General features: G+C 40.6%; 1 long non-coding RNA gene across 2 annotated transcripts in view; it reads right to left on the bottom strand.

The window, feature by feature from the left end:
* Positions 1-3,702: 3,702 nt before the first annotated feature.
* The window catches only part of LOC310736089, a 15,025-nt gene continuing 3,040 nt past the window's right edge, over positions 3,703-15,687 (bottom strand). The window contains exons 2-4 of one of the 2 annotated variants that reach the window (XR_014536433.1): positions 4,322-4,351; positions 4,148-4,174; positions 3,703-3,845 (exon numbers count right to left, since the gene is read on the bottom strand). This is a non-coding gene — a long non-coding RNA (uncharacterized lncRNA). Of the gene's footprint in view, positions 3,846-4,147; positions 4,175-4,321; positions 4,352-6,078; positions 6,209-15,687 lie in introns of those variants that run through there. The other variant, XR_014536434.1, reaches the window with a different exon arrangement.

Here is a 15,687-nt window from a genome sequence, read left to right as displayed (position 1 = left end):
TAGATGCACCTGTTTGAGGTCGTTAGCTGCATAAAGACACCTGTCCACCCCATACAATCAGTAAGAATCCAACTACTAACATGGCCAAGACCAAAGAGCTGTCCAAAGACACTAAAGACAAAATTGTACACTTCCACAAGGCTGGAAAGGGCTACGGGGAAACTGCCAAGCAGCTTGGTGAAAAAAGGTCCACTGTTGGAGCAATCATTAGAAAATGGAAGAAGCTAAACATGACTGTCAATCTCCCTCGGACTGGGGCTCCATGCAAGATCTCACCTCGTGGGGTCTCAATGATCCTAAGGAAGGTGAGAAATCAGCCCAGAACTACACGGGAGGAGCTGGTCAATGACCTGAAAAGAGCTGGGACCACCATTTCCAAGGTTACTGTTGGTAATACACTAAGACGTCATGGTTTGAAATCATGCATGGCACGGAAGGTTCCCCTGCTTAAACCAGCACATGTCCAGGCACGTCTTAAGTTTGCCAATGACCATTTGGATGATCCAGAGGAGTCATGGGAGAAAGTCATGTGGTCAGATGAGACCAAAATAGAACTTTTGGGTCATAATTCCACTAAACGTGTTTGGAGGAAGAAGAATGATGAGTACCATCCCAAGAACACCATCCCTACTGTGAAGCATGGGGGTGGTAGCATCATGCTTTGGGGGTGTTTTTCTCCACATGGGACAGGGCGACTGCACTGTATTAAGGAGAGGATGACCGGGGCCATGTATTGCGAGATTTGGGGGAACAACCTCCTTCCCTCAGTTAGAGCATTGAAGATGGGTCGAGGCTGGGTCTTCCAACATGACAATGACCCAAAGCACACAGCCAGGATAACCAAGGAGTGGCTCTGTAAGAAGCATATCAAGGTTCTGGCGTGACCTAGCCAGTCTCCAGACCTAAACCCAATAGAGAATCTTTGGAGGGAGCTCAAACTCCGTGTTTCTCAGCGACAGGCCAGAAACCTGACTGATCTAGAGAAGATCTGTGTGGAGGAGTGGGCCAAAATCCCCCCTGCAGTGTGTGCAAACCTGGTGAAAAACTACAGAAAACGTTTGACCTCTGTAATTGCAAACAAAGGCTACTGTACCAAATATTAACATTGACTTTCTCAGGTGTTCAAATACTTATTTGCAGCTGTATCATACAAATAAATAGTTATAAAATCATATATTGTGATTTCTGGATTTTTTTTTTGAGATTATGTCTCTCACAGTGGACATGCACCTACGATGACAATTTCAGACCCTTCATGATTTCTAAGTTGGAGAACTTGCAAAATAGCAGCGTGTTCAAATACTTATTTTCCTCACTGTATATATATATATATATATATATACTGTATATAAATTATTTTTTAAACTATATCAGATATATATATATATATATAGAAATAGATATATAAGGTATTATTAGGATATTAAATGCATTCTTTATTTATTTAAAATGACTAAAAAGAAATTCAGCCATTTTGGATTTGATCGCCTCTTCTTCTCTTCCTGCACCATTGTTTTTGCTTCCTGCTTCCCTGTTAGCTTTTTGCTAAAACCAGTCCTCATTGACATCTGACAGTATTCATGTGTAAATGGTCAGAAAATCACCTCTTCTGGGAGGAAGTGGAGGGGAGTCGGGGCCATACGCTGCCTCTGGAAACAGTTGAAAGTAGGCATGTTTTCAGTGTGACCGCTTCCTGTGCTTTCTCCCGACTCTACCTTAATGGATCACATATGTGGAAAATGATGTATGGCCCTGAACGAAAAGCATCTGCACAGAGCGTACAGCACAGAGAGAGAAAACATCACTCCTCCGTCACAAGTCATCAGAAGACACCAAATGGAATTCCACGTCGTTAAAAGCTGGGGGGGAGGGAAAGAAGATGCGGAATGATTGTTCTACCAGTTGCAAACGAGTGATGATGGCCAAGCCGGGTTAGACCCTCTCACGGGACCCTTGGGGAAGCTAGAGGTCAACCACCTCTTTCCTGATGTGCCATATGTTAAAGGAATTCAGCAGTGCATTGTGGGAGTTGAACCCCCACAACTCTAAAATAACATGTACAGATCCTTCTCTCTCTCTCTCTCTCTCTCTCTCTCTCTCTCTCTCTCTCTCTCTCTCTCTCTCTCTCTCTCTCTCTCTCCCTCCCTCCCTCCCTCCCTCTACACCTCTTTCAGACTTTCAGAACAAAAGCCTAATATAAAAAACCTGCTCTATTCCCAAAAAGGTTTGTGTTTCATTTGTGTGTCTTTGTAATCATTTTAGGACACACACACACACACACACACACACACACACACACACACACACACACACACACACAAAGGACATATTAAGACTTAAGCAATAAATATTTATATCAAAAAGACCTCACTATACATTTGTATTATACATAAGGGGTCCAAGCTCGCATTCACAGAGCCACAGGTTCCACCTGGCCCCTCTCCAGAACCGCCTATAGGTTCTACTGTATTATAGTAATATTTCATATATTCATACTGTATAAAATAAATATACTGTATATCTTTCTTTCTCTTTCTTCCCAGTTGATCCTGACACGCTTCCTCCACTTTAAATTCTCTTTAGTTGTGTGAGAATGGTTCAACCTCAACATTCTAAAGATTCATAAAGTTCCTGAGCAACTGAAGGACTTTGAGGATGGATTTGGATCATAATCAACATCACTGGTTCAGGACCAATGGTTGCACTGTAATAAATAGACATAGGTGTTGAGGATGAGGATGGGTTCCCATTTGAATCTGGTTCCTCTAAAGGGATAAGCTTATAAGGAAAAAACCTATAGTTAAGTCAAGTTAAGAGTCAAGTCAAGTCAAGTACAAAGCAGAGGACTTTTCAGATTAACTACTCAATACTGTTTCCTGTACGTAACCTACAGAGATACTCGTGCACTTCCAATAGAAAATGAACGAATCACTCCTTGAGGCTACTCGTTCTTCTGAGTCACAATAACAAATCGTTTAAAATAAACAAATCACTCTTTAAAGATACTCGCTCTTCTGAGTCACATTAACGAGTCGTTTAAAAAGAACGAATCAGTCTTTGAGGCTACTCATTCTTCTGAGTCACATTAAGGAGTCGTTCAAAATAAACAAATCACTCTTTAAAGATACTCGCTCTTCTGAGTCACATTAACGAGTCGTTTAAAAAGAACGAATCAGTCTTTGAGGCTACTCATTCTTCTGAGTCACATTAAGGAGTCGTTCAAAATAAACAAATCACTCTTTAAAGATACTCGTTCTTCTGAGTCACATTACAGAGTCATTCAAAATGACTGACTCATCACTTAGAGATGTTCCACTAGATTTTGTTAAGATTTGTGGCGATTCATTCAGCCCCAATAGTGGGATTAAAGTCCGGTACTGATGTAGGTGAGATGAGGAGGCCTGGAATAGTGTTTAAATTTGTGTGTGTGTGAAGCATTTTAAATACACACCCTTCTTACATCTACATTTACACTTGTGGCATACAAAGGTGCTTCGAGTCTCAATCAATGAATTAATCCACACTGGTACACTGGATTACAAACTTAAGTTTAATCAGCCTACAAATCTGTTGAGAGGATTTATTTATTCATTTATTTTTTCCTCCAGCTAATCGGAATCAAGTATTCAGACAGACCATATTATTACAACTGGATATGGATGGAACTGGATTCTATTTTAACAATTGCAGACGTGTGTGTAGAATAAAACATGCTCCAGTTTGGTGTGTATTCAATCAATGCATTGTAGACATAACATAAGGTCCTCGTGTGTCCTGGGTGTGGCAGGAGGATGATGGCGGTTGGCAACAGGGGGCACAGATGCTGCCTGCCAACTGCTTTGGGTCTTTATAAAGAAACACAGACAAGAATAAAGACACGTGTTGCATGTGCACACACACACACATGCACACATGCACACACACACACATGCACACATGCACACATGCACACACACACATGCACACACAGAGTTAAACAAACAGGTGGGAGTTTTACACACAATGCATAGTGAGCATTAAGCACACACACACACACACACACACACACACACACACACACACACACACATACACACACACAAACAGCAGTGTGGAAAATAAGCGTAAGCCGGTTTTACTCATTCTCACGCCCACACAGGTTTCTAACCGTAGGTGCAGTGCCGAAAGCGCAGGCCTGCAATGAGAAATCCAGGCAGTGCCACACTGAACAGCTTCAGACTTTTTTTTCCCTTTACTTAAAAAGGAAACAATAAAATAAACGACAAAAATTTGCATATGTTCACTCTGCCGCTTTAACACAGCAAAAACACAAACAACAAACCTGGCAGCTGAAACACCGGTCTGGGTCGTCCTGACGAAAAGGAAGAAAAATATAACACATGGCAACCATGGTGAGCAGAAAAGCATCCCAGAACGCTGAATTTATATAACATCTGTCCCGAGCTCAAGGATGAACAATAACAGACAGAGAATACGTCAGCCAATGATATGGACATGGACATTTAACCAGACCAGAACAAAAGCCAGTTCAGTTACATGTAGCACCTTGTTGCGATTTCGGCACCAACAGCGAATCAGAACAAAGAACAAACGTGAAATTCTGTGAAACTGGGAAAATCTGCCACAGAGAAGTTTGACACGACATATGTTCGAGGTGTTTTGAGCGGCATGAGCGGAAGGACATCACTGGAGATCAGAAAGATTTCAACGAGCTCAACCCACGAAAAAGCATTCAGCAACTTGTGCATGATGATCGTCAGAAACCGATCCACACGAACTCACTTCTCCACCCACCCTACTCATCAGATTTGGTTCCTGGAGACTTCGCCCTCTTTCTGAAGATGAAGATCCAAACTTTTTAAAATCACCTCGTGAGTAGTTCACGTGCAGAAGGTCACGGATTTTGAAGAAAGAATAAGATCAGTGAAGGTTAAATAGTATAATGGTAATGTCAGTGCTTTTACTGCAGAATTTTGAATATATTGCAGATGGTAGATAGAAGATAACAGTGATCATAAACCAGACAAAATCTTTTCCAGTCTTCACCTGTTCTGTGAATGTGTGTCCACTCAGTTACACAGTAGAGGGTCATCAGTGCTACAAGGTCTTCCCTTGTAGCCTAAAGTCTACCAGGAGTAAATATCCGACTTTTTTCCAATGAATATGTATTCAATTATTCCCAATAATCTATTGCTGTAAGGTTTTCAGAGTCTGCACCTGTAGACAGCTTTTATCTTACAATCCAATCAGATTTCGACTTGCTGACTCTGAGTCCCTCTAGACGGTGTCCGATCACGTCTGCATTTTCACGTCCTTTGCTTGGGCGGTCAGAGAGCGCACTAGTCAGAGCTCGCAAACTGCATCTGTAGCAAACTACACAATCTCAAATATATTCATGTGGATTTAATGGCTTTTATTTCTTCCACAACAACTGACAGGGGAGAAGAAATTGATTCGGACGCAGAAACAACAAGGACATTTACAAGACGGACTTTTCAAGGAATGCTGGATATCGTTTGAAAAAGTCGCTCAAACAGTTTAAAACAGTTGCTAAGCTTTTTTTATTAAGCGTTTAAACTTTCTTAAAGTGTACAATTTTCACAAAAACACACACTTTGCCTTTATTTCAACTCCCCAGGAAAACCGTAACGCACTGTACAGAAATGCAGAAAACCCCGTGGGGGTGATATGATGAGGTGAATACCGATGCTTCTGCTAGAGATGTGGCTACAGTGAAAGGAGACGTGTTGAATTGCAGCACTCTGTTCTATCGTGTCTCTCTATAATAGTGATGGTTTCTATAGACGTGGCATCATAATGATGGATTAAGAGGTGGATTGATTCTGGCAGGGCACCACTGAAGGACTGGGGTAAAACACGGGTCAATGTGTACAGCTGTGTTGTTTTTTTTTATAGGATTTTTAGATGAAAAGGGAAGATTTTGAAAATCTGGATGACAAATCCGTGTCTGCATTAAACAGACACAAAAGCATCCAGAGTTAAGTGTGACAATTTGCCTATTCATAGACTGGTGAGACCGTCTTCCTGTTATCTAATGAGATTTCCTGTATTACTGACCTCAGATGTTCCAAATCCTTCTGATTGTCCATAATCGATTTGGACGAATTTCTTTTCAGTCTCGCAGCTCTGACTGTTCCAACATCCTTCGCATTCTTTCCGTTTAACATTTCGGTCATGTGCTAGTCACAGCATCCAGAATGTTACGTAACCTTATTTACACAGCCTATTTGGAAAACCCAGTGGTTGCCTAATTCAAATGCGAGGGAAGACAAACACCAGTTCAGAAACCGTTCCTGGTTTAGTTTTAGAACACAGAACCACAACTCTCATTTGTCTATATTGTTTAAAGGGCTCGTTTTGGACCTGCATGATAAATTAGATAAGCAGAAAATATCCACATTGATGAACACCTAGCGTTACTTTTCCCTGAGATGAAACACACACTATATGGACCAAAGAACTGGGACACAAAATTGTGTAGGATGCGTTCATATGAAACATTCCCTTTATTTGAACTAGAAGACCCAAACCCGTGTACAAATCCAGCTCCATGAAGATCTGCTTTACACGGGTTAGAGTGGAAGATCTCCTGCTATAGAGCTCCTATCCAACACGAATGAATGTGAATGCTGACTGCACCCCATGAACCTCCTCACTTTCTCATCTACATCAATCTGACTTTACTAACACATTTGTAGAGGAATGAACCTCCACAAAATCTAGTGGAACATCTACCCAGAAGAGTGGAGCTTATTCTAAAAGCAAATGGGGACTAAATGTAGAATTAAGGTCAGGTGTCCACAACCTTTTGTCGGTATAGTGCATAATATTAGTTCTTTGGATAGGGTTTTTTTTTTTTTTGCTTCCTTTCATGGTTTGTCTTGGAACTCTGTTTAATATGAAAGCAGTCGGTTTGACACAGAACCTTCAGCACTAGTCAGTTTGAATCCTTCTCCTATATTCAGTCGTCTACTTTAATGACATGACGCATCGGAGAAAATGGTTTTACAGGATTACAGAAGGAAATCATCTGCTCTATGCTCCGAGTGCCAGATCCTCTGATTTCATTACAGCCCACATGAAAAAGTGTCTACTCCTGCCAAAGTTTTCCATGGCATCTGCCAGTCAGATGAGCTTTTAGGAGGTTTCGACAGCAAAGCAATCATTCTCGCAGTACACTTCATTATAGAAAAGTAAATACTACCATACTGATTCTGTATAGACTGTATCATACAAACATTTATATTATATATAAACATATTTATAGCATGTTATTGACTGTTATCTTTTTGAGATCTTTGCACAGTTATACTGTATATTACTTAATTTAGATTACCCTTATCACCCCTGTACATATAAACTCATACCCTCATTTAATTTATGCACTACTGGTTAGATGCTAAGTGTATTTCATTTGTTCTGTAAATACTTCATGGCACCTGCATAAGCCGTTTATAATGACTGGAATACCTACTTTATAATGCATTCTTACAAACATATACCTGCAGCATATATACTTTTATTTAATTATTTATATATATATATATATATATATATATATATATATATATATATATATATATATATATATATATATATATATATATATATATACTGTATATACAATGAATTATTATTAATATTTGTTAACAATTTTAAATAAAATGCCCGTTTTAATAAAATATAACAATATTTTATAATATTTTATAAAAAATGCAAGATATACAAATAAAATAGAATAAATCAAATGAATACAGTAAACATTTTTATTATATTAATTAAATTGAGTAATTGATTAAATTGGCACATATTCAATTGAGTATATAAAATTAAATCAATGGAAAATATGTGTGTGTGTGTGTGTGTGTGTGTGTGTGTGTGTGTGTGTGTGTGTGTGTGTGTGTGTGTGTGTGTTTATATTTAATATTGAATTTTAAAATGTTCTACTTACTTCAGCACACTTTAACAAATGTCATCATTCCTTCCATCCTTCATTCATTCCCTCCCTCTCGATATGTGGATTTGTCAGGGTTTTCTTCTTTTCATGCGCAAAACAAAGTACAACACACTACAAATTATATTTCAGCGCACTACAAATCGTATTTCTGGTATGACGTGAGCAGCCGCAGTGACACTGCGCTAACTCTAGTTTCTTTTTTAAACCCCTGGTGTTGTTGTGTATGTTTTCGTGTTGAATAATAATAAAAAAAAAAACGAAAAAAAAAAAAAAAAACAGTGACACTGCACTCGAAATGCGAAACGGAGACTAAACAAACTTGCGGTCCGTCACATAATACGTTCCTGAGGGAACTCAGATTGTAACTATGTTCCGCATGTAAAAAGGATTGTATTTGGTACACATGTGCACCGAACCGGACCGAAAGCCCCGTACCCCCGAACCGGTTCAGCACGAAAATGTGTACCGTTACACCCCTAATAAATACATAGAAACCCCAGTCCTCAAATGAAGCACATTTTATCCCTCTGGTTGCTATTAATCCAGATGAAGCTCTGTGCCACCAAGGAGTTTTTTTTTTGCCTGCATGGTTCAAATTACAGCCCGGGTGCAGGGCAGGGAGGATTTTATTTGTCTATCAGGTGGTATCAGGGGGTGAACCATAAAATCTGACAAATTGCCAAAAATTGCAGGCATGCACTCGTTCCTGTTTGGACGCTTTCACTCCATCTGGTTGCAATTTCAGCATAAAGGATCCTCTGCAAAGCAATGCTTCCCCCCTACAATCTCCACTTTAGTGTTCCTCTGTATTTCCACCCTGACAGAAACGACAAGAAAGGTGCTCTTCTGTCCTCTCTGCTCCCTCTCCATCCCTCTTTCTTTTAACAGCTGGATACTCAGCAGATGTCTGACTCCGGAGCGTTCCTTCGTGCTCTTTTGAACAAATTTAAATCTGTAACTCGAAGCAGAGAGATAAAAGATAGACGCAGATAAATTCGGTCGGTGCGCTCGGTCACACGTGGGCCATGCGCTAACAATTAGGGCTACAAACAGGCCTGGGCTTCACTGACAGGCTGATGAAGGAGATTGCAAGGATCCCTTCACGTTCATGTTCCTGCATTCTGATCATCATTCTTCCATCTATTTATGTATCAGTATATTTAAAAATTAAATGAAATACTGGCCAGAACAAACCGGAAACATTTTTCAGCACTCATTACCTTAATGGAGGTTCCTCCAAGCAGGATGGAGAGCTCAATCTGAAGCTTTAGCCATTCTGTCTCAAAACACATTGGTGTGTTTTTTATGTTTGTTAAAGCCTTCTTCTTCTTCTTCTTCTTCTTCTTCTTTTTCCTCTTCTTCTTCTTCTTCTTCTTTTCTCGGCTGCTCCCATTAGGGGTGTCACTCTTCTCCACCCACTTCACCCTGCCTGCACTCTTTTCTTCACTTCTCTAACACACTCTCCATTACTCTGCACTGTTGACCCCAGGTACCTGAACTCCTCCACCTTCTCCACCTCTTCTCCATGTAACCGCACCCCTCCACTGCCCTTCCTCTCATTCACACACATGTACTCTGTCTTACTCCTACTGACTTTCATTCCCCTTCTCTCCAGCGTGTACCTCCACCTCTCCAGACTTTTTTCCACCTGCTCCCTACTCTCACCACTAATCACTATATCATGCCTGTCTGACCTCGTCCGTCAACCTGTTCAACACCGCTGCAAACAGGAAAGGGCTCAGAGCTGATCCTTGTCCCTCGTCTGTGATGCTCTTCCTTGGCACGAACCCTATACTGTTGCTCACAGATGGTCACCTCTTCTCTCAGTCTGGCTTCACTACTCTTTCCCCTAACTTCATGGTGTGACTGATAAACATCTCCATGCTTCTACCGGTATGTCATCTGGTCCAACCGACTTTCCACTCTTCAACCTCTTAATCGCTGCTCTCACTTCCTCCTTACTAATCCTATTCACTTCCTGCTCCATCTCCACACCATCCAACCTTTTCTCTCTCTCATTTTCCTCGTTCATCAGCTGCTCAAAATACTCCCTCTATCTTCTCAACACACTCTCCTCACCAGTCAACACATTTCTATCTCCATCCTTTATTGCTCTAACTTGCAGCACATCCTTCCCAGCTCGGTTCCTCTGACTGGCCAATCGCTACAAATCCTTTTCTCCTTCCTTCGTGTCCAACCTCTCATACAGCTCCTCTTATGCCTTTTCCTTGGCTTTTGCGACGTCCCTCTTCTCCTGCTAGTACTTTCCTAGCTGTCTCCCTTATCATTTCTGCCCAATCATCCAGCAAACCATCTTACAGACCACCATCCGATGCTGTCTAGCTACACTGTCCCCTGCCAACACCTTGCAGTCTCCAATCTCCTTCAGGTTGCATCTCCTACATAGAACATAGTCCACCTGTGTGCACCTTCCTCCACTCTTAGACGTCACCCTATGACCCTACTTCTTCTTAAAATACGTGTTCACCACTGCCATTTCCATCCTTTTAGCAAAATCTACCACCATCTGACCTTCCACATTCCTCACTCTAACCCTGGTCTTATTCCCTTTCCACTTGGCCTTGTGAACACACAACTCCTCCTCCACTTCTACACTTCTCCTTTCCCTGCTGTCTCTGTAGACGTAGCCCAATTTCCACCGGTACCCTGTTGGCTAATGATACCTGTGGTGGTTGTTGGTAACCCGGACCTCGACCGATCCGCTATGAAATTTAGGTTTGGGATCCATATTTAATTTGGCACATATTTTACGCTGGTTGTTCTTCATAACACAACCCTCCACATTTCTCCGGGCTTGAGACCGACACTGAGAGTGACCTGGTTTGTGCAACACTAATGGCTGGATTATGTTTGTTTGTTGTTTAAACTTATTGGGATTAACTCGAATCACCAGTGCTTGTGGCTACTCGATCTGTACAGGAAACACGATTTGTTCTGCGCATGCACGAAATTGCTGCCACTTCCAGTCATCTGCGACATTTTTACTGACAAAACTGAGTCTAGCGATATGGATCCTTAAGCGGTTCATGTACACGCCTCAAGCATTTCTATGTGAGTGAATAAAGGATAAAAGGAATTAATTCATTTATGAATAAATAAATAAATAAATAAATAAATAAATAAATAAATAAATAAATAAATAAATAAATAAATGAATATTTTGCGTTTCATGAATGCACAAATTTGTTAAATTAAACATATCATTTCACCATTTATTAAAAAATTTCTGTTCATTTGATTTTATTTAACCAATTTTATTTGTTCCAATTTAATCGATTAATCAATTTTATCAATATAATTGAATTGATATATTTGACCAAAACTGGTATTTATATAAAGACGATCACTACTGAACTATTTTCACGTCAACGTTATTATAAATACTCGTACTGCAGTAAATTGTTTCGACAGGAAGTAGATGCATTTGTGCACATGCACAGTTCAAATCCAAAACAGATCGAGTAGCTACACAGCCTCCTGATCAAATCATTCATATATGTTTATTTTTATTTACATATATACCACCAATGAGAACAAACTGGAAGTCCATATATGGTCTGCTAGTGTTCTTGTGTTCCCCCAGCACAGCTGCTCCACTTCTCAGGTTTCAGAATTGTTCATTCGGTTTCCTGCCACCCTTCCAGACCCCTCACCCCCCTCAGATTCCCACCATCATCCCACCCCCAACCTCCACACATACAATCCACTGAACACCATGATCTCACCTGTGGGCTCTCAAAAATAATCACTTATTAAATAAAAAATAGGTTTGTGTTTTTGCAACGTTTCTCCGAGCAGGCTAGCAGACATGCTTTGATCATTCTCAGACCTCAGATCTTAGTTCTCTGTTGGTTCTGGTGCTTTTGCAGTTACACTCCCAGGTGTATATACAGCAATCAGTGTACAGATAATCGTCTGGTGGTTAGCGTTTAAAGCTTCACGTTATTCTGGGTCTTCTTGAACGTACATCTGCAATACAACGTACTACAAGGACTCGAGGTTTGACACATTCAATTGCCAAGTAATGCCATAGCGCTCAGATCTACTCCTTTTTAACGCTCCGTTCCACACATTTCACAGGTTGCTGTTCGCTGACTAGCAAAAGAAATGCAGGTTTTGATTTAGCAATCTAATTCTGAAATACTATGAATAACAGAACTTATAAATATAATTTATACTGAGTATACAGCAAAGTCGATTGCTACTGTAAGCACATTTCTTTGGATATTAATCACATCTCCGGTTTGCTGTTTTAGGAAAATCATCAGTTGGACAGGATTGTGAAGAATAAAGTATGCTACCACACAGCATGCCTAAAGTTTTTCGTTTCTCTTCACCTCTGAGAGGTCTAGGCTCAATAGGGAGGATAATGGACTATTAATTGGAAGGTTACCGAACCGAACCGAAAGTTCATATTCCAGCCTTGCTAATGTGCCACTGCTGGGGTATTTGTGTAAATGACAAATGTATGTCAGTTTGAAGAAGTACGAGGTCGTATCAAAAAGTTTGGAGACTAGTTTTGTAACACGCCAGCAGATGGCAGCACAAAGCTGCACGCACAGTCACAAGGAGCACCGGACTTCATAAGTCAGTGTGCCAAAAGACATGGTCCTTTGTAGATTGGGAACTGTGCTATTCTGACCACGTGGGCACTCTGTCACCGAGCTATCCTTACACATGAGTTCACTTGTGCACACACCCTACTTGCCTGAAGATCCCGCTCGCCGTTTTGACATCGTGCTTGACATGCTTTGAAAAGAAGACTACCAGGACATGTTCCAGAAGAACGCTGGGAGCTGTTTTACTGTGCAAGGAGACTATTTTGAAGGTGATCGCACAGAAATGTAGAAGTACATTTCTGTGAAAAGTTCTCAAAACTTTTTGATTCCACCCTGTATGGGAAAACCCACAGGCTCCCTTAAGCCCAGTGCAACTGTTATTTGGTCCATCAGGATAAAGCAAGGTTATGATTCTTATTTGGATCAGGTTTGACCAAATCCAGTGGTGATCCATGCCATAACTTGTACATATGTACCAGCTGAATGTGGCCCAAATGTTATATGCAGTTCCTTCAAAATGAACCGAAATTTCTTTTTGTTAATGAAATACATTATATGGAGAAAAATATTGGTACACTCCACTGTCCACTGTCTTTTCCGGGCATATGTGGTGCTTCTTTACACTGTTAGCACAAACTTGGAAGCACACAATTGTATAAGATGGTTTGGAGTGGAAGATCTCCTGCTATAGAGCTTTGAATTCAACCCTATACAACTAAATGTGCAATGAAATTGGTACTTAAAAAGACATCCTGGACATGAAGAAGATCCTACGAAAAGTGAATAAACCTCAGTACAAAATTGAATTGAGTGATTTCCTTTATTGTACTGGACACCATTTTTTTATCTATATTTTTTATATCTAGGAAAAAAATTGATGCACTGGTTATGTGCTTGTCCAGTTAAATGCTCTTTAGAGCTTATTTACCTTTCACAATGTAAGACACAGCTAGGCCAAGGGAAATTAGAAAAAAAAACGATTCATCATCTAATTATAAATGATTGCCATTCGAAGTTACCATGTTGCTGTCTAATGGATTTTTGTGCAAGTTTGCTGTATATAATATTCAATCATTAATTATGAAAAAGGTGCAAAAAAAGTATATATTAATATATTAATTGCTAAATAAAATTATATAATGAATAAATTATAAATAATAAATATAGCGCTCTCTGTTCAGCGCGCCATCTCACGTGTACAAACATACAGCACATAGCATCAGTGATTTGCACAAAAATTAGCATAGTGGTATAATGATCATTTGCGCACCTTAAAACAGACCGCTCGGAAATTAGCACGTAAATGGCGTCAAACAAAATTTACAGTATTTCAAATAGCATGGAAGGAGAATCCCCTAAATTATAAAAAAATCTCTTAGTGCTATTTTGATCAAAAGGTGCAGGTTATTTGTTGGTACCTCAAATAATGAAGACTCCAGCAGGGAGCTGATGTTTCTCTTATAAAGCCCCACGGTTATGGAACAGCCTTCCAACCAGTGATCGGGACTCAGACACAGTCTCAGTGTTCAAGTCGAGGCTGAAAACGTATCTATTTAGTCAAGTTTTTTATCAGTAGGTTTTCTTAGGCAAAGGCTCAGATCCGGAGGGAACATGGATATTGAGTGTTTGGCGAACTGGGATATTTGTTTGCTGTCGTCTCCTCACTCTCACACGTTCACTCATGTTTGTTGACGGTGGTGTGGTGGGTTGTCTCTTATCCCAGAGATCCTCATGTCCGTGTTACCTTCTGGTTCTCCCTTTTACCTATGCTGCTATAGCGAGTCTTGCCAGAGTCTTAACTACACAGTGACATTAACTTTCATACAGCAATAAAGACACTTAATAATCCATATCCTTCTCTTCCTGTCACCCTCTTCTCTCTTTCTCTCTCTCTCTCTCTCTCTCTCTCTCTCTCTCTCTCTCTCTCTCTCTCTCTCTGTCGAGTTAAACATGCTCCTAATCACTGTTCCTGCCCCTCTCCCCTCTGTGGATCTTCCCACTTCGTCCAGGTCTGCCTCTGGATAGTGTTCTCTTCGATTGAAGGCCACTCTGTGCAGCTTGGGACGGTTCCTCATCAACACCTTGGGTGGTTCCATGAAATTCCAGAGTAAGAACAGGAGCTTTGAGGATGGACTGGACTGTAGTTAATGTCAACAGACTGCTACATTGACTCAGGACTACAGTTAGCTTCTGATCATCACCACTGTACCCCGCCAACATCGTATATCTGCTTCAAATGGACATTCGGTGTGACCCAGATGAGGATGGGTTTCCTCTTGAGTCTGGTTCCTCTCAAGGTTTCTTCCTTATGCCATCTCGGGGAGTTTTTCCTTCACCACAGTCGCCACGGGCTTGCTCATCAGGGACAAACTTACTTATAAAGAAAATATTCATCTTTTATCACCACATTATCTGTGTAAAGCTGCGCAATGTTCATTGTTAAAAGCTCAATACAAATAAAAATGAATTGAAGTGATTTGCCTCTAGAGGTCGCTCCTGTTATTACAGCGGATCGGAGGCCGGAAAAACTATCATTGCTGATAGTCAATTGTTTCAGCGATTAACTATTGTTGCTTTGACCTCTTAATAACTAAGGGGCATTTTAGTTTGAATGCCAACCTTTATTATCAAATACAGATGATATGAGTAAAATATGTCTCTGACATTGTTCAGAGGGCCGTTCTAAATGTTGTGGCCTGCAGGCTGTAGTTTGGGGACCTCTGGTTTAATCCTTTCAGATTTGAGTTAGTTTGAATTAAATGACTTTATCTTGCACAATTTACAATTAAACTCCATGTTTAGTAAAAGACACTTCAAACAAATACCTGAAAACACCGCAATCCAATTCCTCCCATGAAGCTAATGCTACCTCGGCACCTCTGAACCCCCCCCCCCCCCCCTCTTCCCCCAACCACACCTGATAAAGAAAACTGCCTCATGCAGAGAGCTTTGACGTTTCATAGTCAGAGAGAAAAACACATGGAGGCATTAACTGGCATTGTTGCAGACACTTTTCTGCAGCTGTGCTCTCGCATTCCGCTCCACGGCCAGAGCGTGACACGGATTTCCATTCTCATCACGCAACAAACGCAAATGCCGTAACAATAGCAGCGCTGTTCTCTAAAGGGT

This window comes from Silurus aristotelis (assembly GCF_946808225.1).
Source record: "Silurus aristotelis genome assembly, chromosome: 13".
Lineage (NCBI taxonomy): Eukaryota > Metazoa > Chordata > Actinopteri > Siluriformes > Siluridae > Silurus > Silurus aristotelis.
The sequence above is the reverse complement of the archived record's forward strand: the minus strand, read 5'-3'. Positions and strand labels throughout refer to the sequence as shown.